At 40.4% G+C, this 6,000-nt stretch overlaps 1 protein-coding gene across 1 annotated transcript in view; it reads left to right on the top strand.

Moving 5' to 3' along the window:
* Window positions 1–3,007: 3,007 nt before the first annotated feature.
* The window catches only part of fam131ab (family with sequence similarity 131 member Ab), a 33,612-nt gene continuing 30,619 nt past the window's right edge, over window positions 3,008–6,000 (top strand). Inside the window, exon 1 of the mRNA XM_071202734.1 lies at window positions 3,008–3,150. The gene's annotated coding sequence lies outside the window, so the exon portion shown is untranslated. The remainder of the gene's footprint in view (window positions 3,151–6,000) is intronic.

Genomic DNA, 6,000 nt, shown 5'->3' with positions numbered 1-6,000 from the left:
TAAAAGTAGAAGTACTCAGATCTTGTGCTTTAGTAAAAGTAGAAGTACTCTGATCTTGTATTAGAGTAAAAGTAGAAGTACTCTGATCTTGTATTAGAGTAAAAGTAGAAGTACTCAGATGTTGAGTACGGTCTCATAATTAATGTGAATATTACCAGTATTCAGTAGTGCAAAAGACGTAGTGGCAGATACGTAATTGCACGTTATTATAGAACGTTATTGATAATGATAGTGTTATATAGCAGAGAGTGTGTCATGGTGGGAAAGGCATTGCACATGGTGTGGACGCTCTCCGCTCCCTTCACTGAAGGGTGAGGAGTTTAACGGCCGCTGGGAGGAAGGACCTCCTGTTAAAAAGCACCATCTGCTCCATGTGAAGAGTGTCGGATCATGATGAGGGCAGCTGTTAGAAAAAGGTTAACCCAGTGTATTCAACCGAGTCGTCTAAAGACATGCACTTTGTGACGTCTGCAGCGCGAAAGGTCGCTCAGTGACCTTTGCTCGCTGCTCTCGTTCTTGATGTCGGAGAACGTGTGTTTTAACAGCGGGGGATGTAACACATGCATAATGCCATCACAGGGGGCGTGTCGCTTGTTCACTGTTTCATGCTTTCTCTCCCTCCGACAAACTTCATGAAATATCCAACAGCTTGTGCTCACAGTACCTGCATGACTCGGCATGGCTTTGGACGTGCATGGAAGGAGGCATCTGTGCCCAAAACCCATGTTATCTCACTGCAAGAGGTCTCTGCAGAGCACGCTGCAACAAAGCACAGCCCTGACTTGCTCCATGCATAATACAAACAAGTGTGTTTCTAGGATTTTAAGAAAGTCACGACAGGCAAAACATTACTTTGAGGCTAAACATATCTTCATGCTGTCAGAGTTTCTGCTGTTAAATCATGTTTCCTTTCAGACTAGTGCAATCCAAAATCCATATGTAGGTGTTTATTTAATTCTCTGTCTATTTGAGTCTGGATAGATTTCTCCTAAATTCTCCAAAAATGAACATTAGATAATGCCTCATGCATGTTTAAAGCTTTTAGAATCTCTTGAATGCAACAAGTCCTCCTGGAGAAGTTTCATAGTGATATATATAAGTACACTTTACCCTATTAACCTGTAGGTTGTACAAAATGTATGCGTTGTACAATACATATCTGTAAGGGAGTTTGTTAACCCCCCCTTTAACAGCAATCCCCACTTCTTCGTCTATTTGAGTCTGTAGATTTCTCCTTCTCCAAAGATGTGCATTAGATAATGCCTCATACGCATATTTATAGATTCGAGAAAACTTGTAATAGGAAATATAATGGTCTTAATGTCAGCGATGAACTGAAGTTTCATAGCGATATCTATAAGTACATTTTACCCTTTTAACCTGTAGTTAGTACAAAATGTATGCATTTTACAATCCATATCTTTAAGGGAGTTTTATTTCTCCTCCACTTCAGCAGCTTGTACACTCTCCAGTTTCATTACTATCTATCTTCTGAAGCTTTTTACAGAGGGTGTCCTTCACAAAGCCTTCACAGCCTCATGTATAATCGCTTTTATCACTAAAAACATGGTACAAAATGGTGGCTGTGGGCAGTATGTTCTGGTTTACGGAGCAACATAAAGAAGTCTCCCCTCTGTAGAAAACCTTTGACTCTTAAATGTCACCAAAAAGAAACCCTGGCTTTATCCAATGTTCACATTTCTGCCCATATTTAACCGGGTAACCTCTCATTTGCATACTTAAACATGACATTTAAGAAAACATGTAATACAAAAGTAATCGACTGGGGAAGTTTCATGATGTTATTAATTATTTAAAAGTATTTACCCTGCGTCTTCAATGATGGTACAAGCCTACAGTTGCTTATCATATTCTGAACAACCCCCCAAAACATGCCAAGGCTTCATCTCTTAAGTTAATGTCAAATATATTTGTTGTGGTATCTTGAAACGATATACTGAATTATTTGTTAGTCCTTTTTCAAGATTTAACACATTTTAAAGTCTTTTTGCTTCACATTCAAAACCCTTCTTTTAAATAATTAAAGCAGATGAACAACATATTTATAAATTAGTACCTTTTTAACTTCCTTAATTCCCTGTTTGTGGTTTTCTTTGGCGGGAAATTGCAGTGAGATATGGCATCAACATCACATTCCCTTATATCAGGGGTGTCAAACTCAAGGCCCGGGGGCCAAATCCGGCCCGCGACTTCATTTTGTGTGGCCCCGCAAGAGCTTGCAAAGAATATAATACGGTTACATGCTACTTTACAGAATATCAATATATGTTCATTTTAATTAATTTCTTATTTTATAGTTATTTATCATTCTTTTTTATCTTTGATTTATCCTTAATTTAATTAATCTGTGTGAATCTGTGCTGTTTTTCAATCTCACCCTGTTGCTGTCAAACTACTGGTCCATGTTATCTTATCTTACAGAAGCCCATAAACTACATGTCCCACAATGCATCTCATTTTGTGACATGAAGAGACTTGCGATTATTTGCCCTAGAATTCTGCTTTCAGACGTAGTCAATTATAAAGTTATTATTACCCTATCCGATAAGAATCCAATTCAGAGGCAATCATATAATATAATACATTATTTCATATATATTGTGTATTTATATATGTATTTATATATAGTTACAACCGGCCCTTTGAGTGCAAGCATAATGTTAATGTGGCCCACGATTAAATTGAGTTTGACACGCCTGCCTTATATGGTCATGGCCCCTGCGTGGCTGCCTGGGAAACCCCGTCGAGGCATGTGTTGGCATGCTGCAACATAAAGCAACTCGTACTTTCTTTTCCTCATCTTTTAAAACTCATAGTTGATCGTGTTCTTGCTCCAGAAATAACAGCAAACGACGTTTCCGTGCCACTTTGAGAGCGGAAGTGAGTCGTTATTTTCGGAGCGAGAATTTGTTCTTTTTGCGTGGCAACTATGAGTTTTACGACTTGTTCATTTCACATGATCTTCACGTGGCTCTCTTCCTCCCGACAGTGGCCGCTGACGGTACTTTGCGCGTGGACTGGAGCGCGGCGAGCTCCCTGTCCGACCTCGCACTTTTGGGAAACACGCGGACCAGCTTGGTGCGAAGACTGATTCTGACAGCACCTCTGGGCGCTCTGGACTTCAGCCAGGTGCACTTTTTGTTATATTTGAGCTTGCTTTGTGAAGCCTATAGTCTGATTTTGACTATGAGTAGTGTTGAGAGAGCATTGGATACCTACAACTTCCAAATCCGCCCAAAACGTATAAAAATCAGACGACAAGGAGTACAAATATGACATTTTCGGGTTAAATCTGCCATTTTCTATCCTGGGAATGTCCGACATGGCTATAATGCTAATTAATGCTAATTAACTAAACTTAACAATCTTTTTTGTTTATATTTCAGTTTGCTTTGTGAAGCCTATAGTCTGATTTTGACTACTATGAGTAGTGTTGAGACCATTGGATACAGAGAGCTCAATTTATTTAAATGCGTTCTCAGTTAAATAGGCAATCTGTCCAATCCACACGATCCAGAGTCCCCTAAATCTTCATTTCAAACCTTTATTTATACAGATAAAATCCCATTGAGATCATTGATCTCTTTTCCAAGGTAGACCTGCTCAAGTAGTTCCACATGAAACATAAAAACATAAACAGAACAACAAAAGGACATCATCCAGCATCATTTACATAATGATCCACATAAACAGGTACCAATAGCTTCCGATTGACTAGCATCCAACCGAGCTTTAAAAACATTTAGTGGCACCAGATTGTTCAGTTTCCATTTAATTTGCAGACTATTCCAAGACAGAGGAGCTGCGCATCTAAAAGCTGCTTCCCTAAGACAGTCCTAGCAGTTGGCACATTTAATAAAACCACAGCATTCGATCTCAGGCAGTAGCCACTTCTCCGTGAGATCAGGGAGCAGATATAAGATGGAAGTTTCCCTAGCATGGCTTTGTATATAAAAATGTACCAGTGACTGAGCCTCCGTACACTTAGTGAAAGCAAACCAGCCCTTGCATACAGGGTACAGTGATGGGTTAATGCTTTACAGTTTGTCACAAATCTCAGTGCACTGTGATACGCAGCATCTAACTTGACCAGGCAATTGGCAGGTGCATTCATATAGACCAGATCCCCAGAGTCCAGCACAGGTCAAAGGTCACAGAGCCTTTTCCTGGCCTCAAGCGAGAAGCAGGACTTGTTCCTGTAGAAGAACCCTAGCCTAACCCTCAGTTTTTTAGCAGGTTATTGACATGAAGTTTAAAAGAGAGACAATCATCAAGCCAGAAACCAAGGTATTTGTAACAGGCAACAACTTCAAGTTTTGTTCCTTGCGTAGTTACAATATCTAAAACAGGCTCTGGTGTCTTTTTAGCTTTATAAAGAGCGTTACCTTGGTTTGATCCACATTTAGAAGAAGCTTTAGTTCAGAGAGCTGAGTCTGAATAGTGTTAAAAACAGCCTGTAATTTAACAACAGCCTCCTGAATGGAAGGACCTGCACAGTACATCACGGTATCATCCGCATAAAAATGTAAAGTAGCTTCATCCACATTATCACCTACACTGTTAATATATATGGAGAATAAAAGTGGTCCTAAAACAGAACCTTGTGGTACACCATTAGAAATGTTTAACCACTCAGAAGACAGTCCATCAAAGTGAACACATGGGGACCTTTCAGAGAGGTAGTTCACAAACCACCCACTGCATGGCTGGATATGCCAATACTGAGTAGCCTCTGCTTTAAGATGCGATGATCAACGGTGTCAAACGCTTTGGAAAGGTCAATAAACAGAGCTGCACAACTCTGCTTATTATCTAAAATAGTAGTAATGTCATTTACCACTTTCATCGTTGCAGTGATGGTGCTGTGTTTCTTTCTGAATCCTGACTGATGTTTAGACAGGATGTCATTTATAGATAAAAACTCCTTTACTTGTTCACTCACTAAGCGTTCGAGCACCTTAGCCAGAACTGACAACTTAGAGATTGGCCTATAGTTATTTAAAATAGTTGCCTCCCCTCCTTTCAGTAAAGGCAAGACATACGCTGACTTCCATACTTTTGGAATTGTGTTCGTGCTGAGGGAGAGGTTAAAAAGAGAAGTGAGAGGTGGAGCAATAAAATCTGCAGCTATCTTTAAAAAGAAAGGTTCTACGTTGTCCGGGCCGGCCGGTTTCCTAGGATCTAACTTGGATAAGGCTTCACGAACAACATCAACAGTAAAAGGGGTAAAACTGAAAGGGTTTTCCAGACCACGTTGTTCAGAGTCACAGACTGTAGTGTTCACAGAAGCAGAGTTAGTCACAGAATCAAACATAGAACCGCAGGACACAAAATGCTCATTAAAGCAATTTAGCATAGTAGCCCTGTCCGATATAGAGCCAGATGCTGTGGTAAGGCACGGAGGTAGTTCATTACGGATCTCACCGGTTGATATCGATTTTATTGCTTTCCAACATTTCCTAGGATTATTTAGGTTTTCTGTGGTAACTGACAAATAGTACTTCGACTTTGCACTTTTGACATTTGAAGTGAAGCTATTCCTTAGCTGCCTAAAACGCAGCCATTCTACCTCTGAGCCTGATTTCCTAGCCTTTGCCCAGGCCTTGTTTCTCTCATGAAGGAGACTGGACAGCTCAGCAGAAAACCAAGGATTGTCTCGTCCCTTTACTCTAAATTTACGCAGGGGTGCATGTCTATCAATGATCTCCATAAAACCAAGATAAAAATAAGACCATGCGGTTTCTACATCAGCACACAGATCGATTTTACCCCAATCAAAATCAAACAGATCAGTAACAAAACCCTGCTCCACAAAATGTTTTATATCTCTCTTGATGATAATAGTCCAAAACAGTTAACAGGCACAGCAGAATCCCGATATGGGCCATTATCCCAGACCAGCAGAGCATCCGGATAGGCGTGCAAGCAGGCCCGAAATGTGGAGGCGCTCCGTTCTCCTCGCGATATCCCCGGTGCAGA

The sequence above is a fragment of the Pseudochaenichthys georgianus genome, unplaced genomic scaffold (assembly GCF_902827115.2).
Source record: "Pseudochaenichthys georgianus unplaced genomic scaffold, fPseGeo1.2 scaffold_800_arrow_ctg1, whole genome shotgun sequence".
Taxonomy (NCBI): Eukaryota; Metazoa; Chordata; class Actinopteri; order Perciformes; family Channichthyidae; genus Pseudochaenichthys; species Pseudochaenichthys georgianus.
This window is presented reverse-complemented; position numbering and strand designations above follow the sequence as displayed.